Genomic DNA, 23,430 nt, shown 5'->3' on the forward strand with positions numbered 1-23,430 from the left:
TCCTGGTGGTCCTGGTGGTCCTGGTGGTCCTGGTGGTCCTGGTGGTCTTGGTGGTGGTCCTGGTGGTCCTGGTGGTCCTGGTGGTCCTGGTGGTCCTGGTGGTCTTGGTGGTGGTCCTGGTGGTCCTGGTGGTCCTGGTGGTCCTGGTGGTCCTGGTGGTCCTGGTGGTCTTGGTGTGTTGCAACCCCTGAATGGGTTGCAATGATTATTATGTAAATATATAATTATTATCTTTTCATATAATTTTATACTGCTTATATTTGCGATAATAGCTAAATCGTGAATATATTGCTTTATAATATTATTTGACGTAGTTATGTTGTTAGGTAGGATGTTACATATTATGTGCTCAGTTCAAGTCTTGTTTGTCTAACTACTGTAATTATCGCTTGTGGCTCGTTAGACTGCTGGCTTCTGTTTCTGAGCTGCAGCTGTCCACGGAGCTATCACGTGATCGAGGAGGGGTGTCCTCACCTCGCCTGAAGTATTCAGTCTGGTCTAGACTCTCTTGGTGGTTGGACAGATTGTCTGTCTCATTATTCATGTTAGTTCTGTAGAGCTCTGTTCACAGAACATTGTATAGACTTAGTGATTTTCGACGTTGTACTGAGGTTGTGTGTCTCATAGACACTCTGAGCAACTCAGGTCCTGAGCTGTAGCTTCTGACCTAACTTGTACTGGTATCTGTGTATTATCACAGTCGGGGATTTTCTTATGCTGAACTTAGATTCAGTAGTATGGGAGTTTTGTGACTTTTGTGGAGGATCTGCAGATGGTCCCTACTTAGTGTCGTTATATTATCTCCTTGTTCCTGATTCAGCGTCGCAGTTGCTTGTTATATTGCTATTGGGCTTAGCATTCTTTTTTGTTCAAGCAGACTGTTCTGGTTGCCAGTCGGTCAAGAAGTTAGTTTATTTGAGGACTTTGTCAGTCACTTGTTTAAGTCTAGTCGAGTCGTGAGACAGCGAACTACTTAGAGCACTTACACACATACACACAAACTTACTTGTACATATTTGTAATATCTTATTAAATGTTAATGTACCAGACGGTACTTAAGAATTATAAATGTGATATGTGCTTTCAGAACAATAATATTGTACTCGAGAGAAGTGATATTATTTTGATTACTGTGATTAATATAATTTAATTTAATTTGATAATATACCTCTAGACTTAATAAATTTATTAAATTTTAATTTCTCTAGTTAGTAGCCTACCAGTTGTAATCCTGAAGCACTATTGAATCATACTGAATTCTAATGGATAATTGGACAAGGATACTGACTACTTGTTACGAAAACCCAGTAACAGGCTGGATGCTAGAAGGGCAGTCCTTTCTAGTATTCACTGGAGATCTCTAAGCTTTTGGAATCGCGTTTTTTGTAACATGGTGGTAATGGACTTGAGGGTGGTCCTGGTGGTCCTAGTGGTCCTGGTGGTCCTGGTGGTCCTGGTCTTGGCGGTGATGGTCTTGGTGGTGGTCCTGGTGGTCTTGATGGTGGTCCTGGTGGTCCTGGTGGTGGTGGTCCTGGTGGTGGTGGTGGTCTTGGTGGTGATGGTCTTGGTGGTGGTCCTGGTGGTGGTGGTCTTGGTGCTGATAGTCTTGGTGGTGGTCCTGGTGGTCCTGGTGGTGGTCCTGGTGGTCCTGGTGGTGGTCCTGGTGATCCTGGTGGTAGTCCTAGTGGTCCTGGTGGTCCTGGTGGTCCTGGTAGACCTGGTGGTTTTGGTGGTGGTCCTGGTGGTCCTGGTGGTGGTTCTGGCGGTCCTGGTGGTTCTGGTGGTCCTGGTGGTGGTCCTGGTGGTCCTGGTGGTCCTGGTGGTAGTCCTGGTGGTGGTCCTGGTGGTGGTCCTGGTGGTCCTGGTGGTCCTGGTGGTCCTGGTGGTCCTGGTGGTCATGTTGGTAGTCCTGGTGGTCCTGGTGGTGGTCCTGGTGGTGGTCCTGGTGGTCCTGGTGGTCCTGGTGGTGGTCCTGGTGATGGTCCTGGTGGTCCTGGTGATGGTCCTGGTGGTCCTGGTGGTCCTGGTGGTGGTCCTGGTGGTCCTGGTGGTGGTCGTGGTGGTGGTCCTGGTAATCCTGGTGGTGGTCCTGGTAATCCTGTTGGTGGTCCTGGTGGTGGTCCTGGTGGTCCTGGTGGTGGTCCTGGTGGTGGTCCTGGTGGTTCTGGTGGTGGTCCTGGTGGTCCTGGTGGTCCTGGTGGTCCCGGTGGTCCTGGTGGTGGCCCTGGTGGTCCTGGTGGTCCTGGTGGTGGTCCAGGTGGTGGTCCAGGTGGTGGTCCAGGTGGTGGTCCAGGTGGTGGTCCAGGTGGTGGTCCAGGTGGTGGTCCAGGTGGTGGTCCAGGTGGTGGTCCAGGTGGTGGTCCTGGTGGTCCTGGCGGTCCTGCTGGTGGTCCTGGTGGTCCTGGTGGTGGTCCTGGTGGTCCTGGTGGTCCTGGTAGTCACGGTTCATTAACAACCTCAGCCGCTGTGTCCGCACTTTTTCTATTTTCAATTTGTTATCAAACTGAACTTCGTAAAAAAAACACAAAATCAATTTTTTCTTCTTAGATGAATGTTAGGTTAAGTTAAGTTAGGTTAAGTTAAGTTAGGTTAAGTTAAGTTAGGTTAAGTTAAGTTAGGTTAAGTTAGGTTAAGTTAAGTTAGGTTAAGTTAAGTTAGGTTAAGTTAAGTTAGGTTAAGTTAAGTTAGGTTAAGTTAAGTTAGGTTAAGTTAAGTTAGGTTAAGTTAGGTTAAGTTAAGTTAGGTTAAGTTAAGTTAGGTTAAGTTAAGTTAGGTTAAGTTAAGTTAGGTTAAGTTAAGTTAGGTTAAGTTAGGTTAAGTTAGGTTAAGTTAAGTTAGGTTAAGTTAAGTTAGGTTAAGTTAGGTTAAGTTAAGTTAAGTTAGGTTAAGTTAGGTTAAGTTAAGTTAGGCTAAGTTAAGTTAGGTTAAGTTAGGTTAAGTTAGGTTAAGTTATGTTAGGTTAAGTTAAGTTAAGTTAGGTTAAGTTAGGTTAAGTTAAGTTAGGCTAAGTTAAGTTAGGTTAAGTTAAGTTAAGTTAAGTTAAGTTAGGTTAAGTTAAATTAAGTTAGGTTAGGTTAGGTTAGGTTAGGTTAGGTTAGGTTAGGTTAGGTTAGGTTAAGTTAGGTTAGGTTAGGTTACGTTACGTTAGGTTAGGTTAGGTTAGGTTAGGTTAGGTTAAGTTAGGTTAGGTTAGGTTAGGCTAGGTTAGGTTAGGTTAGGTTAGGTTAAGTTAGGTTAGGTTAGGTTAGGCTAGGTTAGGTTAGGTTAGGTTAGGTTAGGTTAGGTTAGGTTAAGTTAGGTTAGGTTAGGTTAGGCTAGGTTAGGTTAGGTTAGGTTAAGTTAGGTTAGGCTAGGTTAGGTTAGGTTAGGTTAGGTTAAGTTAGGTTAGGTTAGGTTAGGTTAGGTTAGGTTAGGTTAGGTTAAGTTAGGTTAGGTTAGGTTAGGTTAGGTTAGGTTAAGTTACGTTAGGTTAGGTTAGGTTAGGTTAGGTTAGGTTAGGTTAGGTTAAGTTAGGTTAGGTTAGGTTAGGCTAGGTTAGGTTAGGTTAGGTTAGGTTAAGTTAGGTTAGGTTAGGTTAGGTTAGGTTAGGTTAGGTTAGGTTAAGTTAGGTTAGGTTAGGTTACGTTACGTTACGTTACGTTACGTTACGTTATGGTTAGGTTAGGTTAGGGTAGGTTAGGTTACGTTACGTTACGTTAGGTTAAGTTAGGTTAGGTTAGGTTCGATTAAGTTAGCTTAGGGTAAGTTTGGTTAGGTTTAGTTAGGTTAAGTTAGGTTAGGTTAAGTTAGGTTAGGTTAGTTTAGGTTAGGTTAGGTTAGGTTAAGTTAGATACGCAGTGCTCTAACCACCCAGCCACACTGGTCCAATACCTTGGCGCCCAGCGAACGCTAGACGTTTTGATCCAAGACCGCCAGCGTTCAGGTAGGTAGTAGCGTAGTGCATGCAGCAGCAGGGTAGTACATGCAGCAGCAGGGTAGTACATGCAGCAGCAGGGTAGTACATGCAGCAGTAGGGTAGTACATGCAGCAGCAGAGTAGTACATGTAGCAGCAGGGTAGTACATGCAGCAGCAGGGTAGTACATGCAGCAGCAGGATAGTATATGCAGCAGCAGGGTAGTGCATGCAGCAGCAGGGTAGTGCATGCAGCAGCAGGGTAGTGCATGCAGCAGCAGGGTAGTGCATGCAGCAGCAGGGTAGTACATGCAGCAGCAGGATAGTACATGCAGCAGCAGGGTAGTACACGCAGGAGGCTATAGAGAGACGAGATCCACTAGGAGTGACTTATCTCCTGCTGTGCAAGAGCTTATAAAAATGCGTGGTGGACGCTGGAGAGACGAACACTATGAGTCGAGAATTGAGATATCTTCACCAATGGAAACAGAAGCATAAAGAGAAGGCACATGTTAACGAATATGTGTAGAACGGTAAAGTACTGATTGATTCTTGAGCTGGGTGAGGCCCTCATGAGACAGTGAAGGAAGATGCTGGGGTGTATAGGCTCCAGACGGTGATCACTTGAAGGCTGAGATGCAGAAAAATACTGTACAGCAGAATTATTCAGAGAAAGAAGTGGCTTTTTTAGGTAATGAGTTAAGGAGGTATAAATATCACAGACGCCTCCTGCAGGAGCCTAGGCAGCCCCTCTCATCCTTCGAAGGTCAGCTGATGGTAGGAAGAAAAAAGTAGTTACCATCATGTGTAGGCTACTTACTTGACAGGCAGAAGACCTTCAACAAAACTGGTGAAAGTTCCGAATTAATTAACTTTACGTTAAGAACACAAACAAATGAAGACAGGTAACAGTTGTAAAAAAATAAACAGAATACTGTATAATATAAAACATTACGAACGAGGATGTTACTCGCTATACAGTTGTAAGAATGCTTGTAACTATAAAATAGAGATGGACCGGTAAGCCAGTGGAAGGCCTCGGTCAGATGACCAAAAGCTCCAGCTGTGGGTCATCATATGACTAAGACAAACGTCAGGAAACACTTGTCCTCTTTCCTGAGGAACCTTACCTAACCAAACCTGATGCTACTCACGACAGTCGGAGAGCCGGGTAGCCGTTTGATTCAGGTCTACACAGTCACACGTGTGACGGCGAGCTAGCAGGTCACCCTAAAGTCGACGTACATTTGAAGGAAGTGTTTCCCTGAACCCACTGTGTGGCGAAAGGTTTCCTCCATAAAAATACCCAAGTGCTTCCATATTCTGACGACCGTCACCACAGTCATTCACACATTTATACAGAATTAAATACGTAATTACGAACTCTTCCCTCACAATCATAAATATTTTATTCCAGCCAGCACGAAGAATTCCTACCCACCATTATTAATGCCCATCCTTGGATAAGAATCATTACCATGATGTATTAAGCAGCTCTACCATCAATTCCACACAAATTTAGGACATCTGGATACAACCATACGCTCTGGAACACTCGTGACCTGATTGGTCCTGACTGGCCAATTTCATCTTGTCCAACACTATATTCCAGTCTCATGAAAGATATTTAAAATGCTATTGAACCAGCGCCATATGTTTTAGTGGGCACAATAGGCAAGTATGAAATGCTAGAGTGGCAGGGGTAAATGATATTGGGGTCTCTAATTGAACTATCTATAGAAAGAGTACAATAGTAGGTAATGCTTATTGGTGGTTAAAAGGGTAATGGGTAGACTTCTAGATAAGCATGTTTCTAGAGGAGTGAGGGATATGTCAGACCATTATTTAGTAGTAGCTACAGTAAGAGTAATAACAGATGCAGTACGAAGAGAATGGTGTCAGTGGGTAAGAGGGATGTGAAAGTGTATGACCTAAAGAAGGAGGCAGTTAATGGGTGATATATGCAGTTACTGAAAGAAAGTTGGGCTAATGAAAATGAAGATAATAAGCTTGAAGAAATATGAGGTGGATTTAAGAGCGCAGTGCTTGAGCGTTCATCAGGGGTTTGTGGTTATAGGAGGGTAGGCGTCTGGAGTTTACCTGGAGTTTACCTGGAGGTTAGTCCGGGGATCAACGCCCCCGCGGCCCGGTCCATGACCAGGCCTCCCGGTGGATCAGGGCCTGATCAACAAGGCTGTTACTGCTGGTCGCACGCAGTCCAACGTACGAGCCACAGCCCGGCAGGTGAATGAATTAACTGTTGGTGGAATGATGAATGTGAAAGGGTGAAAAGCAAGAAAAAATAGTAAATAAAAGGGTTTTACAATGTAAAAAATGATGTATGAAGAATAGAATATAATGAAAAAACAAAAGAGAGGTTAAAATAAGGCAAGGGCTTGTATTAGATGATAAAATAGAGGTACTGGAAGGAAGGAGTGGAATATTTTGAGGAGTTAAGAAATGCTGATGACGAAAGGGAGGCACCGATTTCTTGCACTGGGCAAGGAGGAGTAATATATGATAGGAGTAAGAAAGAGGTAGAGGTGAACATGTGGAAAATGCATGTGGGCGTGGATAGAACGAAAGAGGGTAAAGTACTTGTGTCAGACGGGATTAACACAAATGTCGAATATAGGTGGGAATACGGCTTTGTAGTGGTTTATGTATTTGTTCAATATATGCAGGAAAGAAAGAAAGGTACATAAGGACTGGTAGAGTACATGTATAGCACCTTAGTGTAAGGAAAACGGGAATAAAGAGGGTGTAAGAATTTTAGTGAAATAAGCTTCTTGTGTATACTAGGTAAAATATAAGGAAGAAATATTATTGAAAGAGTTAGGGATGAGACAGAAAGTAGGATTGCAGAGGAATATGGAGGATTTAGGTAAGATACCCCTCAAGGAAGGTTCCTTGATGTTGGTGAGGGGCTCTTGATTTAGGGAATTGGATCTATGCTCTAGTTCCCCGAATTAAGCCTGAATGCCTTCCACATCCCCCCCCCCAGGCGCTGTATAATCCTCCGGGTTTAGCGCTTCCCCCTTGATTATAATAATAATAATTAAGTAAGATACTGTGTGTGTATAGGCCAAGTGTTTACACTAAAGCATGTAAGTGAACAATACTTAGGTAAGACTAATGAATACTTTGTCACAATTAAGGATTTAGAAAATGCATGTGACAGGGTGGATAGGGAAGCAATGTTGCATGTTGCATGTGAATGGAATAGATTGAAGGCTCTTAAAGCAGTAAAGATCTTTTATAGAGAAAGTAAGCTTATGTTAGGACATGTAGGAGAAAAGAGAACTACGTTTTTCAGTAAAAGTGGGAATTAGACAGGGAGACCCAGTGAGCACAGTACGTCAGATAATCACTGTTTGAGGCTCATTAAGGTCACCCATTTGACAGTAATAGTAACAGTGGTTAACTGACTGACACTAAGAGCAACTGGTGTTGCACATGTGTCTAATTCATCAGGTCTCGCGTCAGTGTGGGGGGGACAAATTCCTGGTCTTGACTAATGTCTTACAATGATAAGACTGGAGCCAATGTGTAACCCAAGGAAGCTGTATATATAAACATACTACTGAAACAACGTGCAAGCGAATTCCTGCGTTCGTTCAACCCTTGTAAGGAGAGGGAACCACTGGTACGCTCCAACTCCCAAACAATAAACACTTTTAACGTTTCAGAGAACGCTACTGAGGACACCAGAGCCCCTCTCTGTATCTCAAAGTTTAATTACATAAAAATTAAAAGAGTTAGTGTAGTGATTCTAAGCACTGTGGCAAAGCTGTGTACCTGGGGTTCCGTTATTGTTAATGTAGCACACAGTACCGGTGTGCTAGATGCCTTGAAGCAGATAGAAATAAGGCTGGTGTTTCCTGACGCCAGTCTTAGTTATATAATGATCGTCCGGTTATTAAGCAACAGCTGGTGTACCAATGCTGGGTATTATTGTTAAAACAACAGCTGGTGTACCAGTGTTGGGTATTTTTGTTAAAACAACAGCTGGTGTACCAGTGCTGGGTATTTTTGTTAAAACAACAGCTGGTGTACCAGTGCTGGGTATTTTTGTTAAAACAACAGCTGGTGTACCAGTGCTGGGTATTTTTGTTAAAACAACAGCTGGTGTACCAGTGCTGGGTATCAGTATTAAAACAGCTGGTGTACCAATATTAGATATTAGTGATGTCAGCAACTGATGTCATAACTGAGTTAAGTTTTCACTCGATTTAGAAGCAAAAGATAACAGTGTTGCTTCCCTGGCCAGTGATATACGAGGGAATACTGCTACTCGGAGAAAGAAGTCTGTGACATAAAAAGGAAGACCTTTCAATCGTCCCACTGGAACCAGAATGGACAGACTGCAAGATTTGACAAGTAAATGGCTGCTTGATGGAAGGAATGAGAGGTCTGACCAGTGAGAGGTTAGAAGACGATAATAGTAAAGACACAATATATAGTTTAGGACACATCACATGAGCTCTGTAGCCTGAAACATTTATTCATGTTCATGAAGGTTTGCCAGGACGGGTCCTGGCCCAGGTCTTCTCCAGGTGGTGATTCGGCAGTGGTTCCCGAAGGAGTGTCGGAGTTGGTACAAGTGATGTAACGTTTACAGCCCTATGACAGGGGCTCAGTGAGCATTTGTGACAAATGGAATACCGCTTACAGCCCTATGAAGACTGAATCATTTCACATTATTATGAAGTGGAATTTTTTGGGTCAGAAAACAAGAAAATTTCTCTTGATGAGGATGTGTCATGTGATGACCCGCTCGTTGGTAAAGCATCCTCTCGTGTGCTGGAAATTAGTGTTTTGATCCCAGCTAAAAATAAATCTAGGTAGAGTGTACAAACAACATTACTGCGAGAGGCAGACATTGACAACTTCGAAAACTGGTAAATGTGTCTTCAAAACACGTATGACTTGACTTGACCTCCTGATGCTTTACCACAATCTGCCATCTCCTCACCTCCCACTGACCTGACCTTTCCTCTGACTTTCACCACGTATGTCTCACTCATGACTTGATTACAGTCAGCGATGTACCAAAACGTTTCCAGTTTACAATTATAATTTGTGGAGTTGTGATTTGTCTGTCATAATATTAGGATTTATTTATCCTCATTTCTATTACAAACACTGATAGTAATACTAGCAGTAAAGTAGGTAGGTGGTAACGATGTTAGGCCAACGTTATTACCTTACGTGGGATGCTTGAGGTGACCTGAAGCCTGGCTTCCTTCCAAGGTCACAACCTGACAACTCACCGCCAGTCTTCTCAACACCTCAAGTAGCGCCAACAGCCGACAAGTTATAACAAGAGTCAGGAAAACAGATGTTTATTAATAGAGGTACACGATATTCCATTCACAATTAGCGTACTTTACGCAAATAACCCGCACATAGAGGAGAGGAGCTGACGACGACGTTTCGGTCCGACTTGGACCATTTACAAAGTCACGGTATTGTGCCTTTTTTTGTTATTTAGCGTACTCTCTCAAGTGAATCTAGGAAATCAAAGACACACTATGCTGCAGTGTTCCTTCTTTCTTACGAAATTTTAGTCGAATGAGTTCTTGGCAGCGGTTCAAGATTGTGAATGGTATCAACGTGATTGACCTGGTTTTGTCAACAAGAAAACTCTTGCAAATAACGTACAGATCACTGAAGAGCTTGGAGCAAGTGGTCACAGATCTATAACCTTTAATATTGCCTGGGAGTACAAGAATATTACCTGGGAGTACAAGAATATTACCTGGGATTACAAGAACATTGCCTGGGAGTACAAGAATATTACCTGGGATTACAAGAACATCGCCTGGGAGTACAAGAATATTACCTGGGATTACAAGAACATTGCCTGGGAGTACAAGAATATTACCTGGGAGTACAAGAACATTGCCTGGGAGTACAAGAATATTACCTGGGAGTACAAGAACATTGCCTGGGAGTACAAAAATATTACCTGGGATTACAAGAACATTGCCTGGGAGTACAAGAATATTAACTGGGAGTACAAGAATATTACCTGGGAATACAGGAATATTACCTGGGATTACAAGAACATCGCCTGGGAGTACAAGGATAAATATACAGTAACAGGCGAGGCCAGGAGCTGAGAGTCGACCCCCGCTCCTACAAGACAAGGAAGGAGGAACACAAACATACCTGTTTAGCTTCCTCAGGTTACTCTCATTAGCTGAGACTTCAACAACACATCTGTATTATACAGGAATGTTCATGGTTTACGTTAATGTGGATACCATTCGTGTGGTAGTGAGGTGAGAGAGGAGAGGCAAGGAGGTGAGGCAAGGAGAGAGGCAAGGAGGTGAGGCAAGGAGAGAGGCAAGGAGGTGAGGCAAGGAGAGAGGCAAGGAGGTGAGGCAAGGAGAGAGGCAAGGAGGTGAGGCAATGAGAGAGGCAAGGAGGTGAGACAATGAGAGAGGCAAGGAGGTGAGGCAAGGAGATAGGACAAGGAAGAAGGTAGGGCAAGAACTGAGGTGAGACAAGAGGTGAATTATGTGTGGAGGGAAGGAAAGAGGTTGAGCAGCTGAGAAGGAATAATAATAATAATAATAATAATAATAATAATAATAATAATAATAATAATAATAATAATAATAATAATAATAATAATAAAAATAATAATAATAATAATAATAATTAATAATAATAATAATTATTATTATTATTTTTATTATTATAACAATAACAATAATAATAATAATAATAATAAAAATAATAATAATAATAATAATAATAATAATAATAATAATAATAATAATAATAATAATAATAATAACTAATAATAATAATAATAATAATAATAATAATAATAATAATAAAAATAATAATAATAATAATAATTAATAATAATGCCACTACTCTCTGGAGTTAGGTTAGGTTAAGTTTGTCAGGAAACATGACTAGTGTTTCCTGACGCGGGTCTTAATCCACTGACCACATCGACTCCAGGCTGAGGGACTGATTACCTCAAACTCCATCTGATCGTCAACCATTCTTCTCTGTACTGAACTAAGGAAGCCACACGTTGGCGAAACAATAAAAGATACCCAGGTGTTATACGAGTGTCTAATTCATCAAACTTTCGCTTCTCTGAACCATTTATCTACAGTCTTCTATAGTTAATATATTTAAATCATCTAATATCTTTCGAGAGTATCCATCATGCTGTCGCTTCTCTGACTTCATATAAGCAGTTCACCAGTGGGTTTCTTCCGCTTTCACCATCCACATAATAATAAGCAGTGTGAAACTATATCTTGTGGTACGAGGCCGCCTCTGTCAACCTCACAGTCAGGCATCTGCAGTGATATTTACATGGTGATCAATATTATGTACGGAACTAAACACAAGTGCACTTAAGTAAATACACACGTATGCACACAAGCGCGTGTGTACATATACACATTGCTCCTCATGTCACTGCAAAAGCAAAGGGTTATAAGAGATATGATAACGATGTGCAAGATACATATGGACATGGACAGTGCACAAGCACTAACTGTTCGACGAGGGATATAGATGAAAGGTGAGCACTCAGGTGAGCCACAGACACAGACAGGTGATGAGTTAGTGTAAACAAAACTTACAGGTAATTCTGAAAGGTGTGACATGGATCAGAAGACTCAGAAACACATGTGGAAAATGATTGAATGTTATGAGACAGAGTCAGAGGCTGTAACTCGACCCTTGCAGACGCATCTTGGTGAATACACGTACGCTCACACACACACACACACACACACGCACACACACACACACACACACACACACACACACACACACACACACACACACACACACACACACACACACACACACACACACCAGGAAATTAGATAAAGACTCGTTCACTATATTTCCTCTTGAGATATAAAGACTGGTTGCTGAGGAGAATGCACTATGAAAACAGAGTTAGCTTCCTCTAATTTATGTCAGTGGAGGAGCGAGAACCAGAGGGCTTAGATAGTGATATAAATAATACTACGGAGCAATGATAGTACAGAAGAGGATGTGTTCTTCACCAGAGATGCACCAAAAACAAAGGTAATGACAGTTTTTATTACCGTATGTAAGAATCCCATTATTTGTAACGAAATGTATGTAGATATAGACAGCATTTATTCCCATAGTCTAATTAATTACCTCAGAAGGCGGAACTTTAAGAGTTGACTAATCTTTTTTTCGTTTTTTTTTCTTTTTCTTCTTTCTCCAGTTTTTCTGTTGTATTTCGCTCATATCTCGAGTATGTCTCATCAAATCCCCTTTAGATTTTCAAAACTTGTGTACGGTAACGAGGACCAAATTCTTGGAACAATTGGCATGTGCAGGCACCCTTGACCAAAGTTGTGCAACCTAATCCCACCATCCTGGAATGGCCGGGATAACTTCCAAAATCACCACAATCACCATAATCACCAAAATCATCACACGTCCATCACAATTACGTAATCGAGACCGCGATCATACAGTGACATCATTCCAATGGAATGATGTACTTGAAACTCTTAAAATAGCTTAGCCACTCTGGGGTTCTTGAGGATATCCTCATTGTCCATCCTAAATATGCCAGCACAAGCTAGCAACCCAGTAACATCCCATTTGTGTGTCAACAGACACTGTGGGACATAACTGTAATAAAGATACTGTGGGAGATAAATGTAATTAAGATACTCTGGGAGATAACTGTAATGAGTATACTACGTAATCTCTCTTTCACACTGAAATGACTGTTGTATAGAACATTATAGCAAGAGTGTGTGAGAGTAGTGTATCTGTTGATAGCACAAGAGTGTGTGTAAGTGTCTGGTGTATCTGTTGATAGAACAAGAGTGTGTGTGTGGAGTATCTGTTGGCAGAACAAGAGTGTGTGTAAGTGTGTGGTGTATCTGTTTGTAGAACAAGAGTGTGTTTGAGTGTGTGGTGTATCTGTTGGCAGAACAAGAGTGTGTGCAAGTGTGTGGTGTATCTGTTTGTAGAACAAGAGTGTGTTTGAGTGTGTGGTGTATCTGTTGGCAGAACAAGAGAGTGTGTGAGTGTGTGGTGTATCTGTTGGCAGAACAAGAGATACAAAAAGTGATTGTTGTCAGATTAGCAAATGGAATTGCTTTTCTAATCATTATCTTTACGTAAAGTTAACGTTAGAAAACTATGGCAAGTGAATTGCATAAATACATGCAGTTATGCCGTAATGTTTAGTTAAAAGTTTTCTCGTCTAGGTGGAGTGTGAAGCAGTGCACACTCCCACCTCCCTAAATGACCTCTCACTCCCAACTCCCTAGTTGACCTCTCACTCCCACTCCTCCATAACAGTCAGTGACTCAGTTTGTGTATACCTGTGTATACCCACCTACCTGCGAGTCAGGTCATCAGTCGCAAGAGCTATAAAACAGATATTTTTTTTACGTCATTATTCCTTTAGTCTTGATATTAGAGTAGTAATTATTATTATGTATTGACGTATTATTAAGCTTTTGAATTTAGTTGAAAATGAACTTCGAACTGTAATTTATATTTTGGTTTTTGTCTTTCTCAAGACACCCCTAGATTTAAGTAATTTGTTTATCTTTAGATCCATACATAGCCTTAAGATGAGGTATGATAAGGCTCTTGAAGCCAGGAGAGAGTGAACCTAGTAGCCACCAGCGAAGAGACGGGGCCAGGAGCTGTGAATCGGCCTCTGCAACTACACACACACACACAGTTCCACAGGCAGGAATGACAGGAGAGACACTACAGTGGATCAGAAAATACCTGACAGGAAGGAATCAACGAGTGATGGTACGTGACGAGGTGTCAGAGTGGGGTGACGAGCGGGGCTTCACAGGGGTCATTCCTAGGACCCTCTCTGTTTCTGGTATATGTGAATGACATGGCGCAAGGGATAGATTCAGAGATGTCCCCGTTTTGTAGACGGCGTGAAGGTAATGCGAAGAATTCAAGTGGATGAGGATCAGGTAGAACTACAAAGGATCTGGACAGGCTGCAAGCCTGGTCCAACAACTGGCTCCAGGAGTTTAACCTCACCAACTGCAAAGTTATGAAGATTTGGGGAGATCAAAGAAGATCGCAGAAAGAGTACAGGCAAGGGAGCCAAAGACTGCAAACCTCACTCAAGAAAAAGGATCCTGGAGTGAATATAATACCGGGCACACCTCCTGAGGCGCACATCAACCAAAACATTGCTGCAGCATATGGGCTCCTGGCAAACCTAAGAATAGCGTTTCGATACCTTAGCAAGGAATCGTTCAAGACTCTGTACACCATGTATGTCAGGCCCATATTGGAGTATGCAGCACCAGTATGGAGCCCACACCTGGTCAACCACGTCAAGAAATTAGAGAACGTGAAAAGGTTTACAGCAAGACTAGTCGCAGACCTAAAGGATATGTCCTACGAGGAAAGGTTAAGGAAAATCGACCTGACGACACAGGAAGACAGGAGAGATAGAGGACACATGATAACGACATATGAAATACTGAGAGGAACTGACAAGGTGGATAGGGACAAAATGTTTTAGAGATGCGAGACAGCAACGAGGGATCACAACTGAAAGTTGACGACTCAGTCATAGACTCGTCAGGAAGCGGAATAATCTGGAGAGTGATGTAGTGGAGACAGGATCTATACATGGTTTTAAGAAGAGATACGACAATGCTCATAGAGACAGAGCAGGGAGAGAGAGTGGACCTAGTGGCGACCAATGAAGAGGCGGGACCAGGAGCTGTGAATCGACCCCCTGCAACCACAAATAGATAAGTACAGGTTAAGTACAAATAGATAAGCCAGGTTTAGCCCCACTTGTCTCTCCTTAGAAGTCACACCCTTCAGTTACAGGACTAGTTTCACTGCATACCTTTGCACGCTTTCCAGTTTCTTAACATGCTTGCTCAGGTGTGGGTTCCATACTGGTGCTGCATACTCAAACTGGGTATTGACATATGCCTTATATAGTGTCGTGAATAACGTCTTGCTGACGTTCCTGAAAGCTTATCTTAGATTTATCAGTCATACGTTTTCTGCTTTCTGCATATTACGTGCTTCACAGGTAATATGCTTGGTGCTATGCAGACCCCGAGGATCTACTTAAGAGAGGATTGCAACAGTTACCCCACGAACCTGTATTCCATTTCTAGTCTTCTTTGTACTTCCCCAAATTTCATAACTTTATATCTGCTAGGACTAAATTCTTGTAAAAAAAAATTCTTGTAGTTACTTGTCAGACCAATCCAGCAGCTGTCGAGCTCCGTCCCAAGTCTTTTCTTTGTATTCTTCTCATTAATTTCACATCGTTAGCAATGTGTGTATATGTGTGTGTGTACTCACCTATTTGTACTCACCTATTTGTGGTTGCAGGTGTGTGTGTGTGTGTGTGTGTGTGTGTGTGTGTGCGTGTGTGTGTGTGTGTGTGTGTGTGTGTGTGTGTGTGTGTGTGTGTGTGTGTGTGTGTGTGTGTGTGTGTAAGCATCTATTACTTTTGTCTTGACACATAATATTTTATTTATCAAATAACTACATTAGTAGTCAGTAATGACGTCACGTATATCGTGACGCCAACACTTGACAACTTACCAACAAGAAGGTGAACAAACATATGCTCTACGTCGCGTGAACAGCTGGTCCAACTAGACAGGACCTGTCTAGTTGGACCTCTTTTCTTATGAGTCCGGTATTGCCGCGCGTCAGGTGTTTCTTTGTTGTGGGAATTGACTGTGAGGTGTAGTCTAAGCCCTTTTAATTGCCTTCCTCTGATGTATTACTTTCATAGTTCCTTGACAATGTGAGTAGTCACGAAAGCGCTTGGAATTTCACTACTCTTTCATAGTGGTTGTTTTGCATATTTTAAAATCACCTGTTTACTGTGATCTTATTGCACACACACACACACACACACACACACACACACACACACACACACACACACACACACACATATATATATATATATATATATATATATATATATATATATATATATATATATATATATATATATATATATATATATATATATATATATATATATATATATATATATGCAAAACAACCACATTATCAAGTTCCTTGATAATGTGAGTAGTCACGAAAGCGCTTGGAATTTCTCTATTCTTTCAGAGTGGTTGTTTTGCATATTCTGAAATCACCTGTTTACTGTGATCTTATTGCATATATATATATATATATATATATATATATATATATATATATATATAGGGCAATGTGTGGTGTGAATATATATAGTATATATATATATATATATATATATATATATTCTGGTGAAAAGTAACATTTATGAAGGGATTCAGGGAAACCGGCAGGCCGGACTCATCATACTCTCATATGGGGGTGTTACCAGGTTACCACATATCTTGCTGCCCAGTTCTGTTCTCTTACAAGCGACGTAACCCATTACACAAATAACCCGCACATAAGGGAAACTTGTGACGACGTTTCGGCACGACTTGGACCATTAATTAATCACATTGTCTAGTTAATGGTCCAAGTCGGAACGCAGCGAAGTCATAAGCCTCTCTTCTGTGTGATGGTTATTTATGTATTGTTCCAGTCACGGTATTGTGTCTTCCAGTTCTGTCGAAATAACTCATTCCACTTCAAGCGAACTCTAAATCCAGGCAAGACATCCTTGGAAAAACTGCATCTCTTCCCTTTCTTCTGTTTACCTTCTTCACATCCCATGTCTCTATCTTTTCTAATCCTGGAAATCTTTTACTCCAACTTCACCCACACGCCACCCTTCCAGTACACTGCCCCTGTCAGTACTTGTCTGTTCTCTGAACCATTCATCTACACCTCTCCACTATACACAACCACCAGCTCAATACATACATTCTCAACCCCACCTTACTACTACGTAGGGACGCGAAACATCCATGACCAGCTACCATGCCTGCCCACCTCCTCTCACAGTTACCTGTTCTCACCTCCAACTCCAATCTTTCTCACCTCCATCCTCTTCCCATCCCACCTGCTCAACCCCCTTCGATTCCTTCACCTCCTACCACCTGATGCACCCACTAGTGATTCCACTTCATCCACAACTCAATACATTGTTCAAACAAATCACCAGTACCACACCTCTCAGCCGCTCTGCTTGCTTTCTCCTGCCAGGCACACTGTGTGCCTGCCCCCGGTACAACACTCAGCCCGCCCTGAGATCTAAATATTAGCATTCCTCCCTTTAACCCCACACAAGCATCAACACACAAGAGTCAAAACACCGCCCAAACCTCGACTTCAAGCACTCAACCCCTGCACCCTTTCACAAGAGGAACCTTCTAGGGTAATCCATCCTCTTGCAGTGGTCCATCCGTCACAACCTTCCACCGCAAACCCTAACAAGTACACCTCCTTTCCGTCTCCAAATAGAAACCCTTCACTCACAAAAATAGGTACAATGTACTCAGAGTTGACATAGTTTCCAGTCAGTGTTTGGTCTGAGCATACTCGCTCGAGCCAGAAGCCAAGCCCTAGTCCAGCAACCTGAATATTTTAGAATCAGACTTGCAAGTAGAGAGGTCCCACATTCCAATATTGGGACGCAGTGGTCAGCATGGAAAGCCAAACTCCCATCTTCATCAGCAAGCACAGAATGACTTTCATTTCTACGTCGACATTCTATTAGTACTCGCGTTCCTTTTCTTTGCACTGGACCACTACAGTTACTGCCGCTCTGTTTACTTAAATTACACTCCTTTTTTTCTGTTTAAGTTGCGGTGCTTTAGTATACCAAGAGTCTCGTCTCTCGGGGAGAGATCTGGACTTAGCACAGAACTCCAGGTCGAGAGTCACACACCAGAGGGACGAATGAGGTCCTCCTCAAGCTTACTAAGCTGATCAAAAGCTGTTGCAGGTGTGAGGAAGTTATTGAGGTTACCAGAACTACAAACTCACACACAAAGATACACTTAGTCTGAAGCATAACTATTACACAGGTTTAGTCTGTTATAAGCACATTTCAGTCTTTAAAGTCACACAAAACTGAAGTATTCAGTAATCTTTTTTGAAAATTAAACAACTACAAAACTGAGAATTTTCAATATTTCTCAGTTTTCTTTTTATAATATAATTTCAGAGATATTTTTCGCTAAAATCCTTCTTAATTACGTCGTATGTGTCAGTATTTGTCATTTGTGTCATCATTTGTGTTACTTTTGATGTCACATAATGACCTCGTCTGATTATTTTTTTTTTAGCACAAAATCTTCACATTTCAACTAATAGAATATTCATAACTTTTATTTTTAACCCCTAAGATACCACTGTGACATTTTTAATAATGTTTATATTAATCTGACTTTTTTAAGAAATAACGAGTGTTTACAAGCCTATAATATTCTTATCATTCGACAACCTGCCAAGTCCGTTTTCGTAATTATTATTATTGTTATTATTATTATTAGCATTAGTATTATTAGTATTAATTCCGTTAGACGCAAGTAAGGCTGCCAAGGTTAAACTCATTACGATTTTTCTAGCCTGTTGATGACCCTCTGTTAGAAAATCTAAGACGGTGGTGTCTAGGTGAGTTCTCTGTGATCTTATAATCTGTAAATAACAAAAAAAAGGCACAATACCGTGACTGGAACAATACACAAATAACCCGGGAACAAGAGAGGTAGAATTCAATGTCTGCTGGCCTATATATACTCCCTCCTTCTCTCCTTTTTGTTAGTGTGACTTTGTAAATGGTACAAGTCGGACCGAAACGTCGTCGTAAGCTCCTCTCTTCTCTATACGGGTTATTTGTGTATATTATAGTCTGTCAATGACCTACTAGACAAGCAAAGTAGTTGCCTCATCGCTCAGAGTAAATGTTTTAATATATGTAGACGTTGCAGGGCAGGAAATGCAGAGAATATTTTGGCGTGCTGGGATGAAGTGAGTGTTTGTGTGGCCATGCTGAGAAAGTTAGCCTCAGAGAGAACATGGTACGCTCCACACACACACACACACACACACATGCACACACAAACACACACATACACATGCACACACACACACACACACACACACACACACACACACACACACAACAATGGTGCTAACACATGAGGTTACATTTTCTTATGTGAGACATAGAGTTCATCGGAAGAACTTACAGTCGTACCATTAACCACTGAGACACATTCATGCCATTGACCTTTTCCTCAGTTAGACCATTTCTCTCTTTTACTTACTTTCCATAAGTGTATTTTGCACCCCATCCCCATGCTGTGAGAGGACCCTGAACTTGACATCTTTCTTACACAAGTTGTTTCATTGTTACTCGCTATTGTTCAAGTCTTTGAACAAACCTGAAGGTTCTTGTTCTTGTGCGGATCTGCCAAAAACAAAGAAATACATACAATTTATTTGACTGGTGAAGACAAAGTATTGAATTAGGACAACGTTTCGCCCTCTGTAGAGCTTTATCAAATCACATGGATACAATATTCTCAATATTTTATATCTCTCTCGGTAAGATTAATCAGGAAACAGGACAAGTGTTTCCTGACGCGGGTCTTAGTCACATGATGACCCACAGCTGGAGTTTTTGGTCATCTGACCGAGGCCTTCCGTTAAATAATTGATAATTAATTGTCAGCTTTATGGATGTGATCACTTTTAAGTGTCACAGTTGTATCTCAGACTGGTAAAATTTGGTGGCTCGAACCTCCGACCTTTAACAAGCGAGCAGAGTGTCTCAACCCAGTGATGACAGCGGGTTTCCCAGTACATTACTTGACGATGTCCATTGCCTTACTGAAGTCGCTCAGCTCTGGCTGACAGATTTCAGTACTAAGCGTGAGCCACATCCTGCATGATGGAATATGGCAGGGACAACGTAGCTTTTGTTCCCACTGTGTAACTAAACATAGCTTTTGTTCCCACTGTGTAACTAAACATAGCTTTTGTTCCCACTGTGTAACTATCTTACAGAATGCGACACTTGTGTAGCATTTGAGAATCTGTGTTGAGGAAATGTTCCCTTAACCAAGATGTGCAACTGTTGAACAAGTGTATTATTATTCAAAATCTAGGAAGTATGATAACTGATGCACGCATGAACAAAGATCACTTACTACTCTCAGGTGACTTCAATATAAATCTCCTGCAAGACCAGGACCCACACGTTACTGAATTCACAAACACAATGAGTAACTGTATGTTACTACCAGCAGTAACAAAACCTACAAGAGTTACAGAGACTAGTGTTTCCCTACTTGACCACATCTGGACCAACACCATATCCCCTTTAAAATCAGGCATAATTACAGATAATACCACAGACCACTACCCTACTTTCCTCATAACAACTCTTGGTAAACTACCCCAAGACACTACAAAAGTCACCTTCAGACTTCACAATGAGGCAGCCATTAATAACTTCACAACAGCATTAGCAAACATTGATTGGCACACTGAGCTAGAAATCTATACAGATATTGACGAATGTATTAATAATTTTCTAAAAAAGACCCAATACCTCTATAACAAGCACTGCCCTAAAAAAAACTAAACAGATGACAGCAAAGAGACTGAACAGTCCCTGGCTAACACCCAGCATTCTCAAATCCATAAATACAAAACACCAATATGAAAAACAGTACAGAATGGGTCACATAACCAGAGACCAAACAAAACGTTACTCGTCAATCCTAACCAGCCTGATAAGAAGGGCAAAAAAATTGTATTATGAGAACAGATTATCCAACTTACGAGGTGATATAAAAAAGACCTGGAAAACCCTAACAGAAATTCTGGGAACAAAAAAGATATCACGAAATAGCGAAATAAAATTAGCAAAATCAGATGAACCCCAATTCCCACCAACAGAAACAGCAAACAGACTCAATGATTTCTTCTCCACTATAGGACAAAACCTTGCCAATAAAATCCCAAGCTCAGATACCCCACCAAATGACTACCTCACTGGCAACTACCCGAACACACTGTTCCTAGCTCCGACTAACCCATACGAAGTCTCCCTTATTATCAATGCACTAAAAAACAAGGCAGGAGATTTAAGTACCTTACCACCCTTTATATACAAAAAAGTGTCACAAGTGCTATCTCCAATCATTGCAACACTCTTTAACAAATCCATTGAATCCTCCACCTTCCCTACAGTACTCAAAATAGCAAGGGTCACCCCGATCCACAAAGGAGGAGACCAAACAGAGTTGAATAACTATAGGCCAATATCCAACTTACACCCTCTCTCAAAAATCTTCGAAAAATTAATTCATAAACGAATCTACTCCTACCTTATCTCCCAAAACATACTCAACCCCTGCCAATTTGGATTCAGGCCTAATAAAAATACTAATGATGCTATTATACACATGCTAGAACATATATACACTGCAATAGAGAAAAAAGAAGTCCCACTGGGGATCTTCATTGACTTACGTAAAGCTTTTGATACAGTTGACCATGACTTGCTCCACGTAAAATTGTCACACTATGGTATAAGAGGGCACTCCCTCAACTACCTCAAGTCATACCTCAGCAACAGAAGCCAATATGTGTACGCAAATGGAGCAAACTCTTCTGCGCAACCAATTACAGTTGGTGTCCCACAGGGAAGTGTCCTTGGCCCTCTTCTCTTTCTCCTATACATAAATGACCTTCCAAATGCTTCGCAATTACTCAAACCCACACTATTTGCAGATGACACTACATACGTCTTCTCTCACCCGAGCCCAGTCACACTAGCCAATACTGTAAATACCGAATTACAGAAAATATCTACCTGGATGAGGACTAACAAACTTACACTAAACATTGACAAAACCTACTTCATTCAGTTTGGTAACAGAGCTACAGATGTCCCTCTTAACATAATGATAAACGGATCACCTATCACAAAGCTAACAGAGGGAAAATTCTTAGGAATCCACCTTGAAAATAGACTCAAATTTCATACACATATACAACAAATTTCTAAGAAAATTTCCAAGACTGTAGGCATACTATCGAAGATACGGTACTATGTTCCACAGTCAGCCCTCCTGGCCCTATATCACTCTCTTATTTACCCCTATCTCACCTATGGAATTTGTGCATGGGGCTCAACAACAATTAACCATCTCAGACCACTAATTACCCAACAAAAGGCTGCAGTTAGAATGATAACAAATTCTCACTACAGGCAGCACACTCCACCAATATTCAATACACTAAACCTACTCACCATACAAAACATCCATACTTATTACTGCACCTATTACATACATAGAACACTTAACTCTGATATTAACCCTCCCCTCAAACATCTCCTTGCCAACCTCAACAGAACACATGACCATAACACAAGGCACAGATCACTCTTTGATGTTCCTCGTGTTCATCTCACACTATGCAAAAACTCAATGCACATAAAAGGCCCTAAAATCTGGAATTCATTACCTGTAAATATAAAAGAAACACTACCTGTTTATAAATTCAAGTCTCTACTCAAAGATCACTTACTCACCCAAAACCAAATAAATACTGAATAACTGAACCTTATAAATTGTATATCTTAAATGTTTCTCACAATTATATCACATAAATGTTAAACCTAAAACCGAATCTAACTTTATTATTTTTTAAATACACTACCTAACAGAATCCTTCATATGACCTGTCTTTGTAATACTCACTTGTGCTTTATAGTAATCTGTTTACATTAATGTTTTATCACTGACTTCATCATTGCTTAGTTAATCTTAAGTTAATTTTAAGCCAGCCCGTAATGCTATGCATAGTATAAGTGGCTTTGGCATACTGCTCTTATCTGTATTTTTTTTTTTTTGTACCTCTGTATGTGTGCACAAATTTATAATAAATAAATAAAAAAATAAATAAATAAAATAAATTCAAAGCGTTGGTTTTCTGAACGATTTACATCACATCTTACAGTCTAGTGCACCATCAGCACCGATGATAAACCCAATCAGACGGGAAGCAGTGTTTGTATTGCGTGGAAGTTAACTCAGCATTATCGTAGGTCACGGTAAATATTACATTAAAGCGGTGCGGGGTTCCTAAAGCTATTATCCAGAGGGCGGAGGAAGTGTTGTTGAGTTGATTCGGGCATTTGTAGAGTTTTGTGGCAAGAGGGCCCCCTCAAGGGAGGTTCCTGGATGCTGGTGAGGGGCTCTTGATCTAGGGAATTAGATCTGTGCTCCGGTTCTCCGAAGTGAGCGTGAACACCTTCCACCACCCCCCAGATGCGCTGTATAATCCTACGGGTTTAGCGCTCCTCCATGATTATAATAATTATAATGAGGCAGAGGGACAAATTATTTTTCATATGACAATAATGATATGGAATCTCAGCATAGCTTATCACATTACCCATCAGGACTCTTTCACCTCCAGGAGACATTATCAGGTGCGTTGTTGGTGTTCTTGCTGTACTCTGTCCTGCCTTCACTTTTACTCTGTATGTCATCGATATCCCATTCCATTCCTTTTCCTTTCTAATCTGCAGTAAGACTATTCTTGATTCCGTAACTCCT

The 23,430-nt window shown here is 41.2% G+C and overlaps 1 long non-coding RNA gene across 1 annotated transcript in view; it reads right to left on the reverse strand.

Annotated features, from left to right (window-relative positions):
* Positions 1 to 23,430, reverse strand: part of LOC128696971 (uncharacterized) — a 99,566-nt gene that overhangs the window by 43,119 nt on the left and 33,017 nt on the right. Inside the window, exon 2 of the long non-coding RNA XR_008408225.2 lies at positions 19,120 to 19,262. This is a non-coding gene — a long non-coding RNA (uncharacterized lncRNA). The remainder of the gene's footprint in view (positions 1 to 19,119; positions 19,263 to 23,430) is intronic.

This window comes from Cherax quadricarinatus, chromosome 49 (genome assembly GCF_038502225.1).
Source record: "Cherax quadricarinatus isolate ZL_2023a chromosome 49, ASM3850222v1, whole genome shotgun sequence".
In the NCBI taxonomy this organism is placed as follows: Eukaryota; Metazoa; Arthropoda; class Malacostraca; order Decapoda; family Parastacidae; genus Cherax; species Cherax quadricarinatus.